Raw genomic sequence first — 27,053 nt, forward strand, 5'->3', positions numbered from 1 at the left:
ATACCTGTGATGTCAGTATCTCCTAGAAAATATTAACAATTTATTTAATATGCACCTAAGTGTCCATTTCAAGTGTCATGTTAATTTAACCATTGGCATATCAATAAATGACATGTGTGCTTTATATGAAGTGCCTGTCATGAACAACATAGCGTTAATATGGCCTGTATGCCAAGACCCATTTCATACATGCTGTGCACAACTCATATCTCATATTCATCTACCATGTTACATGTCACAAGTGCCATGTTAGTTATATATGTCAATCACAACACACATCTTACATTTGACACATGCATGACACATGTCTCACAGGCCAGGTATGACATTCATGACACAAGCAAGACACACAACCCATAAGGTACTCATGTCAAAAACGTCCAAATGCCAGATGAAAAGAGGAGCTATGAATGAGTCAGACTTCTCAGGCTACTCTTACAGACATGTCATGTTAGTTATATGTGTTAAGCATGACTCATACCTCACAAGTGACACATGCCTGACACATGTCACACAGACCATGCATGACATTCATAACACAGGCAAGGCACACACCCCATGTGCTATGGATGTCAAAAATGTCTGAATACCAGATCAAACGAGGATCTAGGAATGAGTCAAACTTCTCAGGCTACTCTTTTCACCAATACTAAGGAACTGTAATGCATATTTTTATTTTCATGTTCTACTTAACATGACAAAACTTGGAAAAATGTATTGCCCACTTACCTTTGGAAAGAGTCCAAGGACAGTTTTTGCTTCCTGTCCTGGAGAAAAGAGCATAACTGTAATTTTCTTAATTACATGAGGTGTCACAGTAAAAGGTAACAGCATCAGCTCAGCTCCCAGTGGGAATATCTGCATCTGTGAAAGTTTGCACAGCTCTGGAATTAGTAAGCTTCTCCACAGGAGGTGGGAGGGAGCTGTGCTTGTTATTCTATTTTGGAACAGAGAGAATGGTTCAGATTTACTAGAGCCATTCTGAAAATGCCTTACCAATCACCTTAGCATTGTTGTATAATTTCAAGATGCCTGAAAGCATGTCTACATCTCTTGAAGAAAACAGATTTGACAATGGAATTCAAATTAGAAGGATTCAGATTTTCTTGTTTTTCTTCTTGGAGCTTCACAGTTTTAACAGATGTTTATAAAAGGAGGTATGTGATTAACTCTACAGATGACATTTGGAAACATATTGCAGAGGTTGCACATTTAAAAAAAAAGATGTAGTAACTAACAAGAAAGAAAAAAAACCTTACTTTTTTGTTCTTATGAACTGATTAGTATATTATTATGTTGAGTGTAAAACTGGAAGGTGAAGGTATAGAAATTTGAATAAACCCACATTCATTTCAAAAGAAAAAAATCTATAATATTGAAAAAAATCAGGTACTTCTGTTTCCACTTATTGTCATTCTATAGCAAATGAAGAATTCAGATTTCAACTTTAATAGTCAAGGAAAAATGCATGCATAAGTTCAATAAACAGCTCTAAGCATGCATACTTTGGTTTGATACTTGTAATTGTTGAGGATAGAAAAAGAGTCAGATTATGAGTTGAGGAAAGTGACTCTAAAGCTGAAAATTGTATAATTAGTTAATACCTGGATCATGTACTTTGAGAGAGAGAGAAAAGACACATCAGTTAATTTTTCTTTAAACAAAAAAATACAAAGCATGTGTCTTGTGGGTAAACAAAACAGACATTTCTTTCTTTTTCATTTCTTTTTCAGGTAGTTGTACAAAGTGGTTGCCATCCCACAGGGCAGTTTATGAGCACAGTGACTTTTGAGCAGTGTCACCTTTGAACATTCTTACCCATGTGCCCACCCCAATCCTTCCCTCACTGTTCTTTATTTTAGGTTCAGTATTGAAGTTTTTTCACTTTACAAAACAATTGATGTATGCATTGCATCATGATCTGTGTTATTCTTTCACCATCTCTCTCCCCATCTCTTCCATTATTTTATTTAGTTCTGTGCCATATAAAATGCATTATTGTATGCATCCTAAAAGAAATTTGTTATTCTTGAATGAGCAGAATTCATTAAGTAAATTTCATCTGCGTTTGAATGCTTCCTTGATGAAAAGTTCAAAGTCCTTCCCCTAAGGCAGAAAGATGTATGCTAATCTATTGGCAGTGTGTTGATACTGAAAGTAGAAATAGGTGGCAGCCATATCTACATGCTTGTTCTTTTATTCAAGAAATGCAATAAACTTTCCTAGACAGTTTTCTATCAGTGATACTGATCAGCGCTGGTCAAATATTCACATTTATCTTGAACAGAAGGACTAATAAAAGTGGCAAAATTGGTAGTGAAGATTCACTTTGATATTAGAAAGAATTATATATGAATGCATAAGTGTACTTATGTATAATAAATTTATTGTGAGTATACAGCAAAGTATTCTGGATCCCAGCACTATTACTTATATAAATGAAAGTCTCCTGTTTGATTTACTGAGTCAGAATATTAATTTCAACAAGAACTCTAAGTGAATTCATCCGCAGAGAATTGTTGAAAAGTCTACAATGTTCCATAATACCTTTATTACAGCTTCTCCCAATCAATATCTGAGAGTTCTAGCATACTCAACAGACAACAGAAAGATTAATTCTCTAATAACTCCTCAGTGATCACAGCATAAATTGAAGCTGTTACATGCCACTGATTTTGAGGCTTTCCACAATCATCATTGCCAATATTTCTTTTTCTTTTGTATTTTATGGTCAGGAAAATATATCAAGGGTTTACCGATACATTCGTCAGATAATGGGTACATTACTTCTCAAACCTTGATACCTCTTCTCATGTTTTTGTCCCTCTTTCCCTCCCCTCACACCCTCCCAATATTTTTTGTAAAGTAATTTCTTAAGTACCTCACTCAAAATCTCACCAAATCTAGTGATTAGTAAAGCCTTGTTGTTGCTATGGTTTCCTATTGAAATGGCACCGTCATTTGAAAGCCATTCACTGATATAAATCCTTCCTGTGCCACTAAGCTTTCCACTTGTATGCTCCATTTTCCAACTTCTTCCATTTCACTTTATTTATGCATGCTTATAAAAGACAATAAAGCATAGCATTTAATAAAGAAAGGTAAAATGTCATTCTGCCACTAGATGAGATGTTTTTCAAGGTAATTCGTTTCCCTAATCCTACACTGCCTTTAGAAAACGCGGTTTACTACAAGTTCATTCTTCAAGACTTGTTCTGATAATTACATGACAAAAGAATGAGCATGTATATACAGGACTAAAATAGTGGTCATTGGCCAGTATTCATGAAAACAAACATAAAAGTAATTATTTATATACTTGCCTAGAAAGTGAAACAAACATGTGAAATAAAAAAGTAACATGTTCTATATCACCTAGCCATAGCACTCAGAGGCAGAACCTGCTGTTAAATATTATGCAGCATTCCAATATTTATTTAGAAGTATCTAACTTATTTTGGTATCCAAATGTGTGTTTTTTTCTTTTATAGGATTGTTATTTTTGTGTTTCTTTGAAAGATTTTATTAACACTGATTTTTACATCATATTCCAAATGTCGTGTTTAACAAACAAGTACTCAAGACAGGAATCTCTATAGGCAATCACTGGCACCTAGATAGTGCCATTTCTGGCAAACTAAACAATTGGTACATATTTGATATTGAATTTAGTACATATCATAGTTTTACATATCATATAACTAGAAGTTAAAAGGAAGAATTCATGTCCAATTATTTCTTGACATAAACATAAGAAAATCAATGTGTCAACCCAATAGAAGCTCAAGAAATATCTGTAGTATATATGTGGAGTTGATTAATCCAATACCTAGATAGAAAAATTTAAATTAATATGTAAATGTTCAATACCCCAAATCAAAATTTTATCCAGGAAAAAAGAAAAGAAAACAGACTATTTATGTTTATGTCTCACTCTCTATTCATTTCCAAGAGAAAAAGGCGTATTTTCCACCACTAGGTAAATTATGTTCCAAACTTGACAAAATATTTTTTGTTAGCCATCTGCTTTCCCATTCACTGCAAATGGAAACTTAATATTTCAGTGTAAAACAGTCATCTTAGAAAGAGAGCTATTTGTATCCCCAAATGCTCTCCTCTTACATATCCCAAGTAAATCACCTTCCTCAAAAGATATACACATTATAGATAATGTGTCATAATTATTTTCATCATCCAGAATCATTTGCTGTTTGCCAGTTGATAGGCTACTATTTAACTTTTTCCAGTCAGATAGATCTCTCAGCAATTGCTCTGGCATTTTATGAAGCTACATAATGACATTCTATTAAAGACAGACAATTTTAAGGTCAGCCCCAAAGTGTAACCTTATTTTCATTTTTAAAAAGCTAACTACAATGTTATTTTCAAGACACAATGATGGAACCTCCGTTTTTAGATTCTAAAAAGTCCATAATTATTGTACTCATTTCAGGAAATAAGCTATTCCTTTCAGTTGTGTTTATCACCTGTATTCAAAGCATTTCATTCTTTCCTGGCATTTAAATAAATTACATTCAAAGAGATAAAGAGTTTTAGCTTCATCTGAACAGACAGGTGATTTCTAAGAGAAACGCACAGATTGCATCTTAAAGCTGTGGCTGTGGTCTTCTCAGGAGGTAACACCTAAGATCTATCCTGTAGGAAAGAAGATAAAAAAGGGGGTTTTCTTCCTTGGCTTTACCTGTATTAACTCCTAACCCAATCCTGCCAGTGAGAACTTTTTGTTATTGTTGTTGTTTATAGCTTTTCTGCAACCTTTGAATATATCTGCCTATTTTAATTACAGTCTCTGCTTTGGGGCATTTTTTCCCCTTTTCATTTCCAGAAAGTCATCTGCTTCCATCAGTGGTTGTCCCTTATTTTCTGTTTGCAATACACACATCTTAGCTCCTTACCTTCTTACAACCCAAGGGCTGAGGGTTTCGATTATGTCTTTTATATGTCACTAGACAAATGGACACAATTATGGCTCTCACTTTTATATACCGAATGGAGATTTCTATCCTGAACTCCAGATCATCAGACCCTATATCCCAGATGTGGTTGAAATAAGTCTCTCAGGGTGAACATAACAAAACTGAGATCCTGATCTTCTGCACTAAACCTCACAACTTTTTCCAGTTCAGTTCATGTCATGTCTAACTTCCCAAGAGATGTGACCAAGACTTTAGGAATCAAGTATGACTTTGATTTCTTTCTCACATTAAAGCCAAAGAGTTCTTTATTTAGAGGCTTTACTTTCAAAATATATTTAGTGTCTCTCCTCCATCTTATTTTTCACTCATACTCAGTAATTCCAGTGTGACTACCTTGCATCATTCTTGCTAACACTACCATTACAAATAGATTTCTGACTGCTCCGTCTCTGCTTCTTCACTAATGTATTCTCTCAATGAAGCAGCTAGAGGTACTCTGTTTAAAGAGAATGCATGTGCAAGTTCAGGCAATATTACTCTCGTGAGATTTCCCAGACACTATCCACATATATATACGGAGACCATTGCTCTAGGCTTCTCAAAGGAACTCTGCTTGATCATGCCTCTGAATACTACAAAATTCTCTAAGCCTTATGACTCTTTGTCTCTGTGGCAAATTTTTTTTATTAAAATGATTGTCCATTGTCTTCAACTATCATGGCAAGACAGGCAAGAGAATCCTTATGAGATAATTAGTTAGAAATGAAAAGAATCCATCTACAGATCCCAAGTAAGAAATGGAAGAATTTCAGGATCGCCACCTGTTCTTAATATGACACAATTCTGAGGCATGTTTAAATGTAAGAACTACAGTCCTGTTATTTCTGTATGTTATATTGTTTGAATGTATTATACTAAGTTCTGCTATGGATTTTTAACTTATGCATAATACATTTATACATCTACAGTTATATGTCCTTAAAAGTGTAAATATTATGCCGAATAATTTTCTATTATTTTATTGAATGGTTTTCTCAAAACGTCTGCCAAAGTACTGACCTGTTGTTCATGCTTTTCAAATCTGTTAAATAATGTGATTGGTGACAGTGTTTCATGTATTTAGTCGAAGATACTCAAGAAGATGAAATCTGAGGGTCATGGATCAAAGTCAGCTCAGGCAGAAAAGACTGTGATATTATTTTCTTCAATTAAGTAGCAGCAACACAAAAAGTCATTAATGGAGCTGTGGCTCAGTCACTAGAGTCTATCCTTTGGCTAAAGGCCTCAGGAGCATCAGTCATGCTCTAAGTTCCCTATAATCAGTACGAAGATAAAATAAGTAAGTAGATAGTTACATAAACAAAGAGACAAATCATGTCTGAATGCATGAATTCATTTTTTAATATATTTACTCGACATTTCTGTTGTTTGTATTTTCCATCCTTCATTCTTTGGCTGATAAAAACTAGGCTACTATTCCAAATTGAAATCACATACTTAGCATCTATATTTTTGAAGTTCACTACTTTGAATTTAAAAATCATCCTTTGACTATAGTCTTGCTATTTGTTCATTGCAGATGTAACATCTTTTACGATAACATCACATGAATGAAATTTTAAAAATATGTAGTATTTTTTCACTGAAAATTAAGTTATTTGAAGGTATTCATTGAATAGAGTCCATTTCTAGTAATCATTTCAGAAACCATTGACTTTATTTCTGAACATTGTTATCCATGAAGTACAACAGCTGAACATAACTTGAGTTAACTTAAGAATGATATCTTGATTGTGATGGGATGGAAACCAAGTCCCACGAAGCTTCCAGAAACCAGAAAGCTTGTCTGATGCAAGGTAGTCACTTCTTTAGTGCCACTCAATATAAGTCTTCAGGCCTGCTTACTCTTTACAGAGAGGTGCTCAGTTTTTCCATCTCAGTAAGGACAAATAGAAAACAGATCTATGAGTTCTCCAATTCAAGAGGAAAATGAAAGTTACTGTATCTACTTTTCTCTTTTCACGGTGGCAGTATCTGATATAATTCAGGGAAGAACTTACCTTGATGAAATAAACAGTATGTTTAAAATTGATGAGGAGCCATCCAATACCAAGTACACACCAGCTTCAATGTGAATACATTCCTATAGATGTATATATACTATATATTATTTAATAAAATTATATCTGAGGTAAGATTCTATACCACTGTTATTAGATTCATTATATAACCACTGGTAACATAATAATGATAAAAATCTGTTAAATCTTCAGAGTAAAGGGGAAAAATCCTGCCAGCAACTGAATACTTTGTAATAATTCAGACAAAGGAAAAATGGATTTCTAACCTTGTATTTTGCTTATGTGGTCATGTCTTTTGAGACAGAATATTGTTCCCTGTCTTGCAGGCAATATCAGCTAACTCAAAATTCTCTATCTGCATGAGTACTGAGGTTGCAGTCATGTATCAACATGCTCAGCCTGTTATGTCGTCTTGTAGCTCAACAGAAAGAGCTGGAGGCTACAGATAAATTCTCCAGAGGATTTGTAAAAAAAATGGGACAGACATATCACTTTTCTAATGTTGATTTTGATCCTGGACAATAAAACTACATAAGTACCAGCACTATATAGTAAAGGCCCTTCTAGATAAGTCTTTATACTATTAGCACATGCCAGAGTACTAGATGTGATGACAAGTAAATTATCTTTATTTTTTCCATATATTTTTATTGTAATTAATAGAAGGGTTACATTATATTCACCAGACAGAAGGTGCATTACTTTACATACATTGCTACCCTTTCTCATGTCTTGGTCCCCATTTCCCTCCCCCGACCCCTGCCACTCATCTTGTTTTCTATTATATCATCTCTCTACTTGTACCATATATTGTTCTTTTGGGGGAAAAGTTGCCTTTGGGTTTAGGAGAATATTTAGGACCACACTTTCTATATTATTTGTGGAAATACCGTGCCAACAGCCTGATATTTTCCAAAAGAAAGACAGAATAATGTATTCCAAAATACATTTCAACCTGTAAATTGCTTTCCAGATCCAGTGTTCAGTTAAATCAATGAATACCTTTTTGCAGAACTAAATATTTGCTAACATTCCAGCTGATTAGTTTAGCCCTGCATGATATAGTCTAAATAAAAGATATTATCTATACAGAGCTGAAGCACATAGTCTTGCTTAATTAATCATTTTTTGTCTTTATTATTTAGACTTAGTTTCTCTGAACTCCACCTGACTGAAGCTTGTGTTATGGTTTCACAGAGCCCTTCTTGCAGTGCAAGAAAAGCAATAGACCATGTTGAATATCATTTTATGGAGTCAAGTATTTGTTATTGATTTTTTTACTTGCATACAAAGCCCTCTTTCCACATAACTAAAAATTTTGGGATAAGATTATTATTTTGTGGTTCTTAGGGAATGAGCTTAAATTTCGCTCTTTTCCTGCTTTTGTTTTCCAGGACAAAAATAGTAAAATGAAAATTATGATGGAATTTTCATTTATCTGTCACTTCTGACACTATTCTGAGATCCTTTAGGTCTAATGTAGTTGCTTTGTTTCCTTTAAAGATGCCCATGTATTTTAATAGAAAATAAAAGGCTCTCTTGAAGTCTATTTAGAGTCCTCTGCATTCTCTCGGACTCTTTGATGTATTTCAAGAAATGCAGCACTTAAAAAGTGCATTGTGTCCTCAACTACAATTCTATCTCCCACCTTATCCACCTTGTCAGAAGTAAAGGGGGAAAAAAACAGACAAGTGTGGAGCTGATATATTTAGTTCTTCTTTCTCCCTTTTACACACCTTTTCACAGCATCTCCCATGCAGTCACTCATGCATCTCACACATACTGGGACTCTGAAAATTGTTCTCACTTCTGCAAAACCACTGACGAAATACACTTCACAGCTTGATGAGCTCTGTGCTTGTGAATGCACCTTGCTCGCTCACAAATTTCTAGCAGAAAACAGTGAAATAGGTGATATAGAAAGTCCCAGGACAAAAGCTACTCCATCTATACTGCTGTACTTACATAAAAATAAATGCACTCAGGCTTGGATCAACACGTGGTGGACAGAAAGTACATCTTTCTGAGTGGATAAAAAAATACATATCTACTATAGATTTCAGCATTCTGACCAATTAAACAAGATCAATTTTATTCTCAACCTAGTCTTATACACAGCTTCTAAAAGTGTCAAATTAAAAAGAAACTCACGTCGCATATTGTATTTGGGAACAAGGACAAAGGATTCTGAAATCCCCTGAAGCATGTATCCCTGCAAATAACATGTTATTGACATGTCTTGTCTTACATTTACTAGTATTTCTAAGCTTTACTCACTAAGCACTGAGTGCTATTGGCTACTTTCTCTTGGCAAACAACTTCAACTTCAGTGATTTTCAGTTATTTTGTCTTCAGAGTTTTTCTTTTCATGTCTAACCTCCCTACCCATACTGTGTATTACTTTCAAATTTCTGCCTCGTCTTCATTTCCTTCATGTAAGACATCCAAGATCTTGGTACATTGTATTTGGCTTACTGGATGCTGTAAGAAAAAGTGCTGTAAGAGAAAGAAATGAAAGAATGTAAAAGAGAAACATCATTTTCAAAGCTGTGTCTAGTGGTGAGAAACTAATATTTTCTTGGTTGTTTGATATAAAATCCACTAAATATGGATTTTTTTCAATATATCATGATGTGGAATTACAGTCAGCACAAAAGCAAGTGTGTTGGCTCACATAATGGGAAATCTATGATATGCTGGCTTTACTATTAGTGAACTCGGGGCTGAGCTAATACATTCTGAGCTTCTTTATCTTTCCATCTATTTACATTTTTTTCTAGTTATGGTCATGATGACAGGCAGTGACTTTTCACCCAATCTGTAATAGCCTTGTAGGAAGACAACCCTTGACATTTTTTTTGACTTGATTTGGTAGCCTTTCTATCCATAAAGAAATTACTCTGTCAGGAAAACATAGGTAATATGATTGGGTCAGGCGTAGGAAATGAGATGGCAATGGTCACTCTCAGTTGTGTTTGTGTATTCTCTGGAAGAGAAATAGATTTAGGACTAAGGAAAGTATAAAGGAATCTTTCTTAGGCAACAATAACTGATTCCTCAAATAAAGATATAAGATGATATCACCAATTTTAATGATGAGGAAACAAGCATTGAAATTTTCATAGGTAAGCTCACATGGATCACTGAGTAGCTAGTAAACATGACAAGGGATAAGAGAAAGCCTCAGAGGGCTGCCATTTTGCTATATATTGAAAATTTTAGCATGCTTATATTTGGTGACTTGACCAGTTTCCTTCTAATGCTTTGTCCAAACAAAAATGCATGTTTATCTTTCATTGTGATTTAGATAATGAATGAAAAATAGTGTGCTGTATAGCTATGGTAACCAAGATGATGAAGGGAAAAGAAATAACTTAAGAGACCCAATGTATGCAAATGATTTAGCACTACACTATAGACAGCATGCTAATACAATTATTTTCTTTGAAAAGTTTATTTAGTGCTTTTTTATATAGACTCTACAGTTTAAAGTTTTTCATAAACAGGACAGTATTAAAGGAAGTTGTATCTTTTTCCTTTGACTACAAACTGAAACACAAATTGTATCACAATTCATATTTTTACACATTAAATTTCAAGGATCTGATGAGCTGTTTTCATTTTTTTAAACTATGGATTATAGGTATAAACATGAGTTATTTTTAAACTTTCTGTCCTGGACTGTTTTGTGGTATGACATTTCCATTCACTACTTATGAAGACTGTAAAGGTACTTTCCATAAAGTACATAGCTCCACTTTCACTATGTGTTCTGTCTTCTTCACATGTGGCAAATTCTTATCATCTGTACCTTTTTGCATCCACCATGCAGGGTGTCAGTGTGCAAGAATGCTGCTGGTCCTTTGGGGTTTCACCAGATGTTAAGTTACTCTGGTGAAATCAGCCAAATCATGCTCAAGTTTGCTGTCAACCTGATGATACCGCATTCCTATTTTTCTTGGATCTCTCTCAAGGTCACAGAGTATTTGATTTGTAATGTATTTCCCTGACTTGTGGAATCATCTATTTTATATTAGCTCTCAAGCTCCCAAGGAGATATTACTGGGTGAAATAAGTCTTTCAAATGTTCCTCAGGACATTCTTCACCCCAAATACCATTTATTTCATCACGATTCAAACAATCCTGAGGATGGAAACAAATATGTGCTAAATTCTCATCCTCTTATCTATATTTAGCACCAGTTAGCTTTCCAAATCAATCTAGGTGTTTTTCAATTAGTTCTCATAATGAGATAAAAATCCTTTATACTGCGGCTAAAGCCAGGCATCCCTAACATTAGAATGTGTGGAATTTTGGGGTGGGAAATGAACAATGACTCTTACTTGGGTTTAAAGTTTGATGTGTACAATTTCAATTAATCAGCAAAATAATTATGCGAGGAAAGGGTTTTTTTTAATGGTGTTTCTATATGCTTTAGCTTATGTTTTTTTATTTTTTATATTTTTTATTTTATTTTTTTTTTGCAAGGCCTGGGCTTGGGCTCAGAGTCTGAGCACTGTCCTTGGACTTTCTCAAGGCTGCACTCTACCACTTGAGCCTCAGCACCATTTTCGGCTTTTTGCTATCTATATGGTACTGAGGAATCCAACCCGGGTCTTCGTGCATGCTAGGCAAGCACTCTACCACTAGGCCAAACTCCCGGCCCTCTTGTGGTTTTTTAAACCAAGAAAAATTAAAACATTATTCCTATTCAGTATACAACATATAGACAATGGTGTAAAAAGCTTACATTAGGATGATTCTTGAAGCTAGTAATCAAGAAGGAAAGCCGTCTTCCTCATGAGTTCTTTGAAGGAATCTGATTATTGATGAAAATTAGAGGAAAAATTACATTTATCCCCTAATGCTACATGCCCTGACTCAAGGCTAATCTAAGAGAGTGGCATTCAGGATGATTATTAGATAGGTAGGTTTGTGGGTTATGTATGCATCCTGTATGTAGCCAGGTGGAGTTTAAATTCATTGTAGCTATAGAAAGGTTAGGAAATCAAAAGTTAAAGACACTGATTATAGAGAAAGTAACAAACTATTTATAGGTTGATATTGTCTAATATTATGAGGACATTCATACTTTGTACTACATATATTACATGATATGGTTTTTAATATATTAATTAAAGGAAGGTTTATAGTAAGTGCACCATCTTTTTTTTAAATATTATTTATTGTAATTAATAAAAGGGTTACATGATATTTGCCAGATAGAAGGTGCATTAATTCACATAAATTGATACCCTTTCTCATGTCTTGGTCCCCATTACCCTCCCCATCATGCCCCCATCTTGGTTTTTCCCCCCTTCCCTATCCAATTTCAAATAACCAAATATATATATATATATCAGATAAAAAAGTGAGATACTGTAACAATATGATATGAACAAGGGACACCAAAAGAGATGAGAGATAACATAGTACATTAAGGACAACAATCATTCATTATATAGCTTTTGTTTCAATATTCTGGAGGTCCTTTCAATTAGCTTCATACTATATGGCCTTATGTATCAAGGTTTTGCTCTATTGCAGATCTCTGCTAGGAGAGCCCAAGGTTTCTACTGATTGTGACAAATGAGGGAAACGATTGAGCCTAAGTTCCTTTGAGTCTGGCTTACTTCACTTAATATGATTTTTTCTAAGTCTTTCCATTTCCTAACAAATGGGGCAATGTCATTTTTTTCTGAGAGCAGCACAGAATTCCATTGTGTACAAATACCACAACTTGTTGATCCACTCATAAACAGAGGGACATCTAGGTTGGTTCCATATTTTTGCTATGGTGAATAATGCTGCAGTGAACATTGTTGTGGTAGTGGATTTAGTATGCCCTAGTTTCTGGATGATTTGGTAAATGCCAAGTAATGTAATTGCTGGGTCATAGGGGAGCTCTATGTTTAGTCTTTTGAGGCACTGCCATACTGCTTTCCATAATGGTTGAATGAGTTTGCACTCCCACCAACAGTGTAGTAGTGATCCCTGCTGGCCACATCCCCTCCAGCATCTGTTGTTATTCGTTTTCCTGATCCTGGCCATCCTAACTGGAGTGAGGTGGAACCTTAGAGTTGTTTTGATTTCCATTTCTTTTATGAACAGAGATGTTGAGCAGTTCTTCATGTGTCTATAGGCCATTTTTGTTTCTTCTTCAGAGAAGACTCTCTTTAAGTCTTTGGCACATTTTTAATGGGTAGGTAACAACCTACTTTGGAGATTAGTTTTGGAGTGATTCAATTTTTTGAGCTGTTGATATATTTTAGATATGAGACCCTTGTCTGTTGTATGGTTGGTGAAGATCTTCTCCCACTCTGTAGGCTTCCTAATTAATTTACTACCTATGTCCTTTGCCATGCAAAAGCTCTGCAGTTTAATGCAGTCCCACTTATCCAGCCTTTCTCTGATTTGTTGTGATTCTTGGTCCTTATTAAGAAAGTTTCGACCTGTGCCAAGGAGGCCTAGTGTATCTCCTATTCCTTCTTGTGAAATTTTCAGTGTGTCGGTTTTTACCTTGAGGTCTTTGACCCATTTGGTGTTAATTCTAGTGCAGGGAGACAAAGAAGAACCCAACTTTAGTTTTCTGCAGGTGCTTAAACAGTTCTGCCAGCACAACTTGTTGAAGAGGCTTTCTTCCATTCTATATTTTTGGCTCCCTTGTCATAGATTAGGTGGCCGTAGGTCTGTGGTTTAATATCTGGGTCCTCAGTTCTATTCCATTGGCCTTCAGGCTTGTTCTTGTGCCAGTACCAAGGTGTTTTGATAATTGTAGCTCTGTAATAGAGTCTAAAGTTTGGAATTGAAATTCCTCCTGCACTGTTCTTTCTGCTAAGAAGTGTTTTTTCTATGCGGGGTCTTTCATTATTCCATATGAAATTTTGGATTGCCTCTTCTATTTCTTTAAAGAATGATGTTGGGATATTGATGGGTATTGCGTTGAATTTGTAGATAGCCCTTGACAAGATTGTCATTTTCCCGATATTCATTCTTCCAATTCAGGAGCATGGAAGGTTTTTCCATTTCCTCAGTTCTGGTTTAATTTCCTTTTTCAGGGTTTTAAAGTTTTCATCCAAAAGGTCCTTTACATTCTTAGTTAAGATAATTCCTAGCTACTTTATTTTCTTTGAGGCTATTGTGAAAGGAGTTTCTTTCCTGATTGTTGCCTCCTTCATCTCACTGTTGACGTAATTTTTGAGGGTTAATTTTATAGCCTGCTACCCTTCCAAAGTTTTGAATCAGCTCAAGGAGCTTGGGAGTAGAGTCTATAAGATTCTTTAAATACAGAATCATGTCATCTGCAAAGAGGGAAAGATTCACTTACTCTTTTCCTACTTGGATCCCCTTTATGCTTACTTCTTACCTTATTGCACTGGCTAGGAATTCTAATACTATGTTAAAGAGGAGTGGAGAGAGTGGGCATCCTTGTCTCGTTCCTGATTTTAGAGGGAATGGCTTTAGCTTTTCACCATTAAGTATAATACTAGCTGTGGGTTTCTCATACACAGCCTTTATTATATTGAGGAATGTTCCATGGATTCCTAGTTTCTCTAGAGCTTTTAACATAAAGGTGTGTTGGATCTTGTCAAATGCCTTTTCCTCATTTATTGAGACAATCATGAGAATTTTGTCCTTGCTCCTGTTGATGTGTTGAATTATATTAATTGATTTGCGTATGTTGAACCAGCTTTGCCTCCCTGTGATGAATCCTGTTTGATCATAGTGTATAATTTTTTTGATAAGTTTTTTATACTGTGGCCAGTATTTTGTTGAGAAGTTTTGCATCGATGTTCATCAAAGAAACAGGTCTATAGTTTTCTATCTTTGATGAATCTCTGGTTTGGGGATGAGGATTATACTGGTTTCTTTTTCAATTTCATTGAAGAGCTTGAGGAGTATTGGTGTGAGCTCTGCTTTGAAGACCTTATAGAATTCAGCTGTGAATCCATCTGGCGCTGGGCTTTTCTTAGGTGGAAGGTCTCTTATTGCCATTTCTATTTCACTGCTTGAAATAAGCCTGTTTAGTTGGAATACTTCTTCTTGGTTCAGTGTGGGTATGTTAATATTGGCTAGGAATTCATCTATTTCTTCTAGATTCTTGAATTTGTTGGCATAAAGGTTTGAGAAGTATTTCCTCATGATACTCTGGGTCTTGGTAATTTCTGTCGTGACATTACCATTTTCGTCTGCGATTTTGTTTATTTCGGTATGCTCTCTTCTTTTTTTGGTAAGATTTCCTATGGTTTTGTCAATTTTCTTAATTCTTTCAAAGAACCAACTCCTTGTTTTGTTGATTCTTTCTATAGTTTTGTTGGATTCCAAATCATTTAATTCTGCTTTGATTTTAATAATATGCTTCCTTCTACTGGGGTTAGGGTTGGTTTGTTGCTCTTTTTCCAGGAGCTTAAGGTGAGACATTAACTTGTTGGTTTGCGATTTTTCCAACCTGTTGTTATATACACTCAGAGCTATAAATTTTCCTCTGAGTTCTGCCTTTGCCGTGTCCCAAAGGAGCTGGTATTTTGTGTGCTCCTTATTGTTAAATTTAATAAACTGTTGGATTTCTGTTCTGATCTCTTCAGTGACCCATTGATGATTCAACAATGTGTTGTTCAATCTCCATGAGTTACAGGGTTTTTGCTGGTGGAGATGTGTGTTCAGTTCCAATTTGATGCCTTTGTGATCTGAGAGCATGCAGGGAATAATTTCAGTGTTTCTGAATCTGTCCAGGATTGTTTTATGGCCTAAGATGTGGTCTATTTTGGAAAATGTTCCATGTGCTGCTGAAAAAAATATATATTGTGTTCTTGCTGGGTGGAATATTCTGCAGATGTCTGTTAGATCTAGTTGGTCTATATAGTTGTTCAATTCTAAGGATTCTCTGTTGAGTTTTTGCCTTGTTGATCTGTCCATAGGTGAGAGTGGTGTGTTAAAGTCACCAACAATCACTGTGTTTCTATCTATGTATGGTTTCAGTGAAAGTAAAGTTTGCTTGATGAAGTTTGGAGTTCCGGGATTGGGTGTGTAAATATTTAGGATCGTTATGTCTTCCTGGAGGAAAGATCCCTTTAGTAGTATGTAGTAACCTTCTTTGTCTTTTCTCACTAATTTTAGTTTGGAGTCTATTTTATCTGATAGGAGGATGGCAACTCCAGCCTGTTTATGGGGGCCGTTAGCTTGGTAAAGTTTATTCCAACCTCTGACTTTCAAAAAATGTTTGGTTTTTTTTGGGTAAGATGTGTCTCTTGAAGACAGCAGAACGATGAATTTTGCTTTTTGATCCAACTAGACAGACTATGCTGTCTAATTGGAGAGTTAAGTCCATTGTTATTGAGATTGGGTTGAGAGATATTAGTTCCTACCATTTTTAAAAGCTTTCATTAGGGCCTGTGTCTTGACAGTTCTTGTGGTACTTAGATGCTATTATGTTTAGGTGCCATTTCTTTCTCTGTATTGCATTTATGTTGGTTTTTTACGTGTAGAAAATCTTTGAGAATTTTTTGTAATGTTGGTTTGTTTGCTACATAATGTTGCAGCTTTTCCCTGGAATGGAATGTTTTTATTGTTCCCTCAGTTATGAATGAGAGCCTAGCTGGGTACAGTATTCTTGGTTGGTAGTTATTTGACTTAAGGGCATGACATATATGCTTCCAGTCACTTCTTGCTTGCATGGTCTCTGCTGAAAAATCTGGGGTTATTCTGATTGGTTTGCCTTTATAGGTGATTGATCCCTTTACCCTGGCTGCCTTTAGGATCCTTTCTTTGGTCTCTATTGATCCAGTTCGGAATATAATGTGGCGGTGGGATGTTCTTTTCTGGTCAGGTCTGTTTGGGGTTCTAAAAGCTTCTTGTATCTGGATGGGCCTGCCCTTCTGTATATTTGGGATGTTCTCTGAGATGATTCCCTGAAGTATATTTCCAATACCATTGACCTTTTTCTCCAGACCCTCCTCAATACCAATTAGCCTTAATTTAGGTTTCCTAATTGTATCTTGGACCTCCTGAAGCGCTCTCTCATATTTCCTAGATTTGGATTGACTTATTTTCTGTTCTTTCTCTATAACAACTAAATTATCTTCAGTCCCGGAAATTCTCTCTTCTGCGTTGGCTAACCTGCTATCAAATCTATCTACTTTATTCTTCATCTCCCTTGCTTCTAATTGCTCATTTTTGATGCCTTGCATCTCTTCTTTTAGAATATGTATGAATTTCTTCAGCACCTTTATTTCCATTTGAGTGGTTAGCTCAGTAGCTTTGTTTTCTTTGGACATTTGCTGGAGTTCGGTCACTTTTTTTGTTTGTGGATTCTATGAATTCATCCATTTTTCTTTTAAAAACCTTTATTATGACCTCCTTTATGGCTTCTCCTTTTTCACTTATCACCTTGTTTATGGTTTCCTCTTGTTTAGCTATGGCTTCCTCCCTTATCTCTTTCTTTATATTTTCACATTTTTCATTAATGATGTTTATCAATTTTATTTGTATAGCATTTGGAAGACTCTCCTCTAGGTTTGCCAGTGAATGTTCCATTGTCTGTTTATATTGGGTGGGGGATGTTATTCCTTGATTTGACATTTTTCTTGAGTTTCTTGTTCTGCCCATTTGAAAATGGAAGATTAATACTAAATATGATTATAGTTTTTCAGATACAACCAACCTAGACCTCTTTAGCAGGCAGACACTAAATGTTCACAGTTTTTGATTGGTATTATTACTCTTTCTTTTTGTGTACTTAAAGACCAGTCTAATACAATCACTGATAACCAATTTATGACCAAAACATTAAGCCTCTCAATCCAATCTCTATTGTATTTAAGTCCCTGTGGACCTAGAGTATAATTGAACACCTAGATATACAGTATTGCTCAACAGCCATCAAGTGTAGATCTGTGCATTATAAGGGTTTAAAGAGGAACAGAGGACCAAAGATAGAAAAAATAGAATGAGGAGATAAGTGGCGGTACAAGAGGATTAACGTAGGAGTGTAAGATTATTATAGTAATGAAGAAAGGGTGTAGTGTAAGAATAACTGTCCTAAGTTGGTAAGTAAGTAGAGTATTTGAGTACAAAATTTGGAGAGTATTAGATAAGACTTATGCGTTGCTGCACGACTAGCTCTCAGCCCAACCAGTGGCCTCACAGTGGGCCGTGGGATGGATCTGCGAGCTTCAGTCTGAGCGTTCTGGGCAGATGGTTGGTTTTCCTTTGCTGCTTCCAGGGTGGGCCCCTGGCCAAGGGTCTGGGGTTTGTGAGTTTCCAGGGGCTCTCAGCAGGACAAGCAGGAGGCTGCTCTGTTCCCAGGGGCAGGGCCCAGTCAAAGACGTGTGCTCCAAGGACAGAGCCGTGTCTTTCTGATTCTCAGAAGGTGAGCCTGGCTGCTGGTCGGCCCTTCAGTTCCCTGCTGTGTTTCTGCCACTTTGGCCAGGAGTCTGTGACTGTGGGGTGCCCCTTGGTGTTGTCTTGCTCAGGATTCCCAGCTGGAGGATGCCCAGCTCAAGATTTGAGGGGGACAGATGCTGGCTCCTATTTTCCTGCACACCCCACCTGCTGTTGTAAGGCAGGGTCTCAGCGCCCCCCACTCTCCAGACCCAGTGGCCTGAGAGAGTAACCTGTTTGGTGGGTGGTAGCAGGAACACCTCCACCTCCCCTGGTGGAGTGCTGGGTCCTAGGGTCTGCCTGCCTGTCAGTCTCCAGTCAATGGCCTGGGGGAGGGGGCTGTTGAGGGAAGGGACAGGATTCTAAATTCCTTGTCCCCCTGCTCCTGCCAGTCTTTCTCGGGCGGGGTGGAGGGGTTTGAGTTAAGTTCTATTGCTTGGCACCAGCTCTGCTTTCCCCAATGGGTTTGGGGACTTGTTGCGCTACTCACGCCTCTGCGTTTGGCTGTGGGTGCTCCACAGTGTTGGGGAGTCTTTCACTCCCCTCGGGATGTCCGCTGCCGCCTGTGTTCCGCGACTGGGTTCCGCTGCTTCTGCGGCTTGCTGGCCCGGTCCAATGCTGGTTTCTGGGGGTTCGGGGCTGCCCGGCCCGGCACCCTCCACCACTGTTTTTCCCAGCTTGCAGCTGGTGGCGAGGGATGGGGGAGGGGTCCTTGCATTCCGAATTCTTTGAGAAAGTTGGATGTGAGCTTTATCTGGATTTATTTTCTGGTTTGAGTCCTCTGTTGCTTTTGAGTTTGTTGTTATGGATTTCTTAAGGTAATTGGCTCATGGGACTCCCTAGTTCTCTCTTTTTGTGAGAGAGAGCTAGGCAGTATCCGTATTGTCTGGGTGCCATCTTCTGCCTCACGAAGTGCACCATCTTTTATTTCAAGTAGTCTTTGAATAAAACACCATTGTTTTCAGAGATGTTTTAAAACAAACAATCCTATTTCTTACTATTATTCTCTTAGAAAAAAGTTTACTTCCTTTGTTCATTGATTATTTTAAATTAATTTTGGCTGTTTATATTCCAAATCTTGATTAGCAATAAATCTTATTGGAGCTGAGGTGCTTAACTACAACACTAAAAATAAAATGAATCAGATAATAATGAAAAAAGAATATGAGCACCACACCAATAGTTGATGGAAATCAACACTTTGTGAAATCACTAGTTCAATGGGATTGATGTCAACAATCCTCGAGGTCAATTTGTTGGTGCCAAAGAGTTTGCTTTGCCAGTCAGCCTGCAGTTATCTCCACTGCAATAGTTTTCTGATAAGCCAGATTGTCTATACTCTCAGACAATGCAGTAGTATTTTACTTCTTCATTGGCAACAGGAGAGAAGGGAATTAGGACATCCTCTCACAGCTGATTATCCAATTGTTTGAGCATCCCATTACCCCAGTTTGCATGAAAGGAAATTCTGTAACTATCAGCAATTATAGAGCAAAAAGGAGATTTATGCTATTTCTTATTCTTCCCTGCATAACACAGATAATGTATACCACTTGACCCCACTTTCAGTTTTGATGTTACTGGGGTTTGAACTTAGGGCTTCACCCTTTCTAGACAATCTACCAGTGAAGGTCTGCCACAACTCTTTCTGTGTTAGTTACTTTTCAGATAAGGTCTCATGCATTTTTACCTGTGTTGGCCTATGATCTGAGTCTAAACTTACTTATGCCTTATACATAACTTACAAGATATTCCCCAGCAAGCCTAGTGCATTTGTTGAAAAAGATATGTGGGTAATTTGTATATATATATATATATATATATATAGGTATATAAATAGAGATATATTTATCTATATCTATATATATAGTTAGGTGCAGAAGTGATGTACAGAGTAGTTACAGTTACATAAGTCAGGTATGTGTTTATTTTTTTTGAACCATGCTATCACTTCCCCCCTACCAGTTTTTCCTTCCCATCCTCATAGACAAGCTGTGTAGTTCAATTTCCGCATACTGTCTAGCGAGTATCAGTGCTATATTTCTGAATGAACTGACCTTGAACAAAAATTCTCCCCGTCTTCTCCTCAGTATCTGAAATTATAGGAATGCATCACCCATCTCATTTTACACCCACTTTCAAATGATAATGTCTGTGTCCAGGAAAGAGGAATTCATTGTTAACAATGCAATGCTCTTTGTTTAATCTGTAGAAAGATCTTTTACAATTCTCCCAATGAAATCCAACAAAAGGAATTGTTCTGGTGAGAGAAATATATTTCTAAGCTTTTTGGTATGCTAAAAGAAATAAATCAAAAAGTAACTATGTTTTAAAAAAGTTACTCTTAAAGTAGGTATAGCTATTTGTTAGTACGTTAGCAGAGTAAGAAGGAAGATACTGAATAAGTGTGGAAAATAATTTGAAAGCTTTCGCATCCCAAATTTGTATTTTTTGTTAAATATACCCAGAGGTAGTTTACATGAAATTACAATGAACTTTACATTGCATTTTTAAATACTAGGTGTGATATAATTTAAATATGACATTTTATATTCTCATGAAACTTTGGTCCAATTAACCACTAAAAAGCCAAAAGTAGACTTCTGGTTCATGTGAGAAATTTCTATCCTTGGGCAACAAAAGCTTAAGACCCTGGGTTCAAGCCCTTGGACCAGTAGTAGGCATATCAGTTGGTTTGGTGATTCATAGCTCTAACACAAAGCATTTGGGACTTATAAGGATCATGAATTTGAGGATATCCCAGGGTACAAAGGAAAATAATAAAAGATACATTTTCATAAACTGAGCCTTTATGAATAGATAAATATATGTACATTCAAAGATTTTCATTGGGAATCATATATACATATTTACATGTATGAATTGTATGAATGTACCTATATACTTGTAAGTGTGTGTGTGTGTGAAAACATATTTAGCCACAAAGTCATTGAATCTTTAACAGCATTAGTATAGGCCGGTACTCACACATTTTGCTTTATTTAGGCATGAAATATCAATGTGAAATTTGAGAGGACAACTACAGAAGTGCTAGTTTGGGGGAATCCCTGCTGTTTTCATACTGCAGTGAATTGTTTCCTCTTGCTTGAATAACCAGTTATCACTCTGAATTTAACTGTTAAATTAAATGTGGCCTCAGAGCTTCTTCTGTACACACCAAACTTAAATGTAACTCAGCAGTAAGAAAACTGCAACCTAACTCAAATAGATATTTTTGTAAATAGCTGATCCTTTACAGCCAAACACAGTCTGCAAACTGTTCAGCAATTTCCCAATAAGACACACTCTAAGATATAACCAGTAAGATTATTTCTGCAGGTAGCTTCCTTTTTCTGCTTTCAAATGTTGTGTAAAAGGATGTGACTTTCCATCTTCAGTGGCTCAAGGGGCACTGAATTAATGAATTGCTTCTTTCTTTCAACACATTCTACAATAATATGCCATGAAATACAGGAAGAGAAGGAAATAAAGAAATAGAACTGTTATACACATATGCACACTCTCCCTACAAATAGATGACATATGCTTTAAAATATTTGAAACCTAAAACACAGAGATGACAAAATGGCTCTGTTAATTAGAAAGCCCAAGCTGGAAGCCCATGTATATTTATCAAAATAGTACTTTGGCCAAGAATGTAATAGAGACTCAAGTGTCTTTACTGATCTGGCTCTGAATCCTGTGCCTTGGGAAAGACATTTCCATTAATAAGAAGCACAAGGCCTCTGGAGAAACAAAAGAGATCTCTGGAAACATCTAACAACCCTGCCCCAGGGAAAATGAGCAGAGGCACCACAAAATTCCTCCAAAATAATCTCAATACAACCCCTACCAATATCTTCTTGACCAGAATTAAAACATGGACAAAAAACTAGAATTTACATTGAGAAAATACTGAAATGAGAATCCTTTCCTTAAATATATTACACCTTTATACCTATGTCCATATACTTATACTTGCATACACTTATCTATGTATATATGTATTTGATCACCCATCACTCAATCATCTACTTATATATCTGTGTATCTGTTTCTATATAACCCAGAAATTTATCAATTTTAACCAAATGGTACTGGGATTGGATTTTAATCCCTGGGCACTATCCCTGAGTTTATTTTGCTCAAGATCATCACTCTATCACAAGAGCCACAGCTCTACTTTTGGATTTTTTGTTTTGCATAATTTATGATAGCTAAGAGTCTCATGGAATTTCCTGCTCAGGCTGGCTTCAAACTGCCATCCTCAGATCTAAGCTTTTTTTTTTTTTGCCAATCCTGAGGGTGGGGCTTGAAGTCAGGGCCTGAGCACTCTCCTTGGACATTTTTGCTCAATGTTAGCACTCTGCCACTTGAGCCACAGTGTGGTACTGAGGAACTGAACCCAGGGCTTTGTGCATGCTAGTCAAGCACTCTACCACTAGGTCACACTCTCAGGCCCTGTTTTTCTTTTTGTTTGTTGTTGTTTGATTAATTTATTGTGCTTGATTCTCTGATAAGTGAGAATGGACCACAGTTTTTCATTCAACTCATACTTCGGATTTTCCTTAATGTTTTTAGAATTTTAGAAGTTAGAGACCAATGTCAAATGTATCTATTTTCCAGTATTTTTAAGAGGGGGATGAGCCAATGGTTATTTCTACACTAAGAAATAAAGATTCTTTCCACATGATCTAACCCCCAGTCTTTTTTGGTTTCATTCTTTGCTAGTTTCCTTTTTGGCGTGAGTCTAGTCTCATTCTTCTACCTTTACTGCCTATCTATACGTAACCAGATCACTGGCATTCATACCCAATTTATTTGTTGATTTGATTTCTTATTTTTCTCTTGGGCTAGGCTTCAACTACAATATTTTCAAACTCTGTGTTCATGAATAGCGGAGGTTATAGATATGCATCTCCTTGCCAACTCCTCTATGCTTGAGCAGGTTTATTTCTTTTTTTCATATATTTTTATTGTAAGTAATAGAAGGGTTACATGATATTTGCCAGATAGATGGTGCATTAATTCCCATACATTGATACCCTTTTCCCATTTCCCTCCCCCCCACCCCCACCCCTTGTCTGTAAGCCCTAACCACTGCTGTTTGCTAATAGTCAGAGCTCATTATTGTAAATTTGGAACTTCCATCTGACTCAGGGCTCCAATTTCTTCCACCTATTCTAAAACTTTAGCAAATGAGATCCGTGGTCTTCCTGGATACACTTTCCCAAACTCAATGCTACTGTAGAGAGTATGTAGACAGAAGTAGTACGTAATTCACTGTCAGAGTGATTGTATTGTTTGTTACTCATACATTTGATTTCTACTCTCTTCTATTTCATCATATCCCAGAAACATTCTTCCCATCAGTGGGTATAGATGGATTTCTTGACTGGTGTTTACATTAATCTTTCAGCAAGGCTGCTCTCAGAGTTCTGCTAATCAGCAGAACGTAGAGTGAGAGTCTGCTGCATATTTTGTATCCGATATCATTGTCTTTTCTTTTTTCTTAGCCATATTAAACCAGTTCCCTGGTGACAGCTCTAGTGAGCCTTCCTGCATTTACAGATGAACATAGATGTCAAACCCTTGGCTGATATCTCAAATATAAAAGACCCAATAATCTCCTCAGTTCTTTATCATCATACCAACTGTTTCAGGATACAAGCAGGGCTGACTATATTTTGCTCTTCAACAGCATATACCTGGTAAGCAAATAGGGATTTTTATCTTCCTTTGATACTTCTAGTCTCTTCAAAAGTTTATGTTGGTACCTTTGAACTCTTTCATCATCATTATTATTGCTATAATAATTATTATTATTTTGTATGGCTCAAGTTGGATAGTGAGTGTTGCCTCATGGAGGTCAGCACACCAAAATTCTGACAGTTGTCTTTCTCTTCAGTAAATAGAATTGTTCATACAATGGAACACTAACATACGTGATGATATAGGATAGAAAATCTAGATATAGTGCTTCTCAATACTCCTGATGAAGAAGTCTTGACTATTCTGGTTGACAGCTCTCTTCCAATAGCAATAATCCTGCATTGGAATTACAACCTAGTTAGCCTGTCCTAAATTGTGAATATGTTAAGTTACATCAAAAATTAACTAACCTAAGTTAATAATGTATCTTAACCACATAGCATCCAGGGTAGTAGACTATTGTTTGAAGTATGGATTGTACATTGATACAACATGTAGTGATGTATTTTTTTTAAATTGTAACCCTGCATACAGTTTTAAAATGTATAGTAACTATTTTCTTCACTAATTCTAGTTATAAATAAACAGAGAAAACTTTGTCTTCCATGTATCTCACTTTATGCATATTTATCCACAATATACTTATTTTAAGGTTCATGTAATTTTTAATTTAAGAGTCAACAGCTCTCTGTTGTTGTCCAGCACCAGAAGAGATTGCATCTCCACACACCACTAGCCCAGGAAATTCTAGGGTACCAAGAAAAGTCCTACTAAGTTCACATTTTTTGGTATCTTACACACGAGATCACCTATTTCAGGCAATATGCTCTATTTACCTTATAAGTGTCTTTCTGTGCAGTCAAATGCCTGACAACTTCTGATGATATTCAAGAAATCCTGATGAACTTAATATAAATATAAAAGGTACTTTGCTGCTTTGTGATAAACAGAAAGAATAATTACTCTAGTCCACATGAGTAGAGTACAAAGTCAATGCCACAAGGTTTGGATCTCAAAGAAAATGGAGAAGCCATGACTAAGCTGACAAATATCAGATTCTAATTTAAGAGTCAACAAAGTTGCCACTGGGGTCACATTCAGCTATAAGATATTCTAATATGAAGTATTTGCTAAAAATGTCTCTTATGTTTTAAAAGGGCTGTGAACCAAACAAAAGATCAATGGAAAAAAATTAAATATGCAACAATGATTATATATAGCTATAAAATTTATAATAATTAAACTCTCTTCCCAGAGGAAAAAAAAACACCTACCTTAATCAGAATAAATCTACCAGAACAAAAACAGTACAATAAAGACACATTTGAATAAATTAATTACTAAATGGTTAAGTGGGTTGCAAAATATGTCATCAAAACTCATTTTGAAATTAATGTTGATTTGTGGGAGGTAAACTACCAATTTTCTCAGTCCTAGTTTACTCCAAGTGACAAAAATTTAACAACTAATCTTCCATTTTCTTTTTCCCCTCATTTTAGCCACCCTAACAGCAGACTTAATTTATTTAAAAAAAAAAAACCTATGTCTAGTTTGATATTTGTATATTGAGAAAGCAAGAACAAATGTAATTCAGAGAAAGCCCAGGGTAAATAACAACTTTTGATATTTGGAGTATAGAAAGGAAAGACTAAATTCGCACATTGATTCCTGCAGTTTCTGCGGCTCTTTGACACACATCAGTAGGTGAACTCTTCCAAAATGAAGAGAGGGCTGTTGCCAGTGGGCTTTTGAGAGCAAGCTACAAGGAAATCTTGCATTTTATCCATGGGAAGGAGAAAGAAGGAAGAAAAGTTAATGGTTTTATTGATCGTTTAATATTTACTGAGTAGTTAGAATCAAAAGAGGCCTGGGATACTTTTGAACAAGCACTGAACTTCATGAAAAGACTTTAAAATCCTGCACCAAGCTCAGTTTTATGCTTTTGGCTTTAGCTCGGAAGTTAAGCATATATCAGTTCCGCTTTTGGTGGTTTCCTTTGTTTTCATCTGTCATATCTAAAGACAGAAGCCCTCGAACTTAAATAGAAGAGCTTTTTCCTTGTTTGTAAATTAATCAGGACCAATAAAAGTCCAAAGATTTAAAAAATTATAACTGAAGAATGAGGTCTGGTTGTATAATTACTTATAGATTTTTTTAAGCATACAACTCTTAGTTGGTATAGGTTTTGTCCCAGGAATACAGCTCTTAAAAACACTATGCAGTACTATTACCCAGAGTATGATACATGACTTGCATTAGAACCAATTTCTATTGCTATGATATTCAAAACCTTATTTTAGCAGCTTCTTTTCTCTTATTGATGGTATTTTTGTTTCCATACATAGTTTTCTTTCCTTGTAGTGATGTCGGGCTTCCTGCTTAAATACAGATCCTCCTTGATTAATGAGGTAGTTGCTGCGTCTCTGTCCCCCTTTTATAAGCGGAAAGTGTGCTAAGTTGCAAACTGCAGGGAACACATCTAAACACCAGACATTGGGTTCCGTAGTGCACTGTGAAGTCTGTTGCTTCTCCGCTGATCTGGAGCTGTCTGGGAGCTGTGGCTGGATACAGTTTTCAGGTATGAGAGTAAATGGTGAATTGAATAACTATGGTTCTCTTGTTCCGGAGATATTGGAGCCTTCACACAAGGCTTTACATTAGCTAGGTAGAAGTTGTATCATTGGAGCCCAATCTCCAGCCATTATTTTTCAATATTTATAGAATAATACACTAAACTCTAGATAACAAGGATGATAATTTTTCATTTGTTGAGATGTCGAGTTGTAGTCTTCTGTTCCCACTACTGTCTCAAACTATACTCCTCCCATTATTCTTCTCAGTGTAGCTAAGATTACAGGTGTGAAACACTGCAAGAGGACATGAGACAGGATTTCATTGCCTGTCACCAAACCTGAAAAGATATCATAGTTACAAATCTGGAGC

Source organism: Megascapheus bottae, chromosome 13 (genome assembly GCF_031878675.1).
Source record: "Megascapheus bottae isolate mThoBot1 chromosome 13, mThoBot2.hap1, whole genome shotgun sequence".
In the NCBI taxonomy this organism is placed as follows: domain Eukaryota; kingdom Metazoa; phylum Chordata; class Mammalia; order Rodentia; family Geomyidae; genus Megascapheus; species Megascapheus bottae.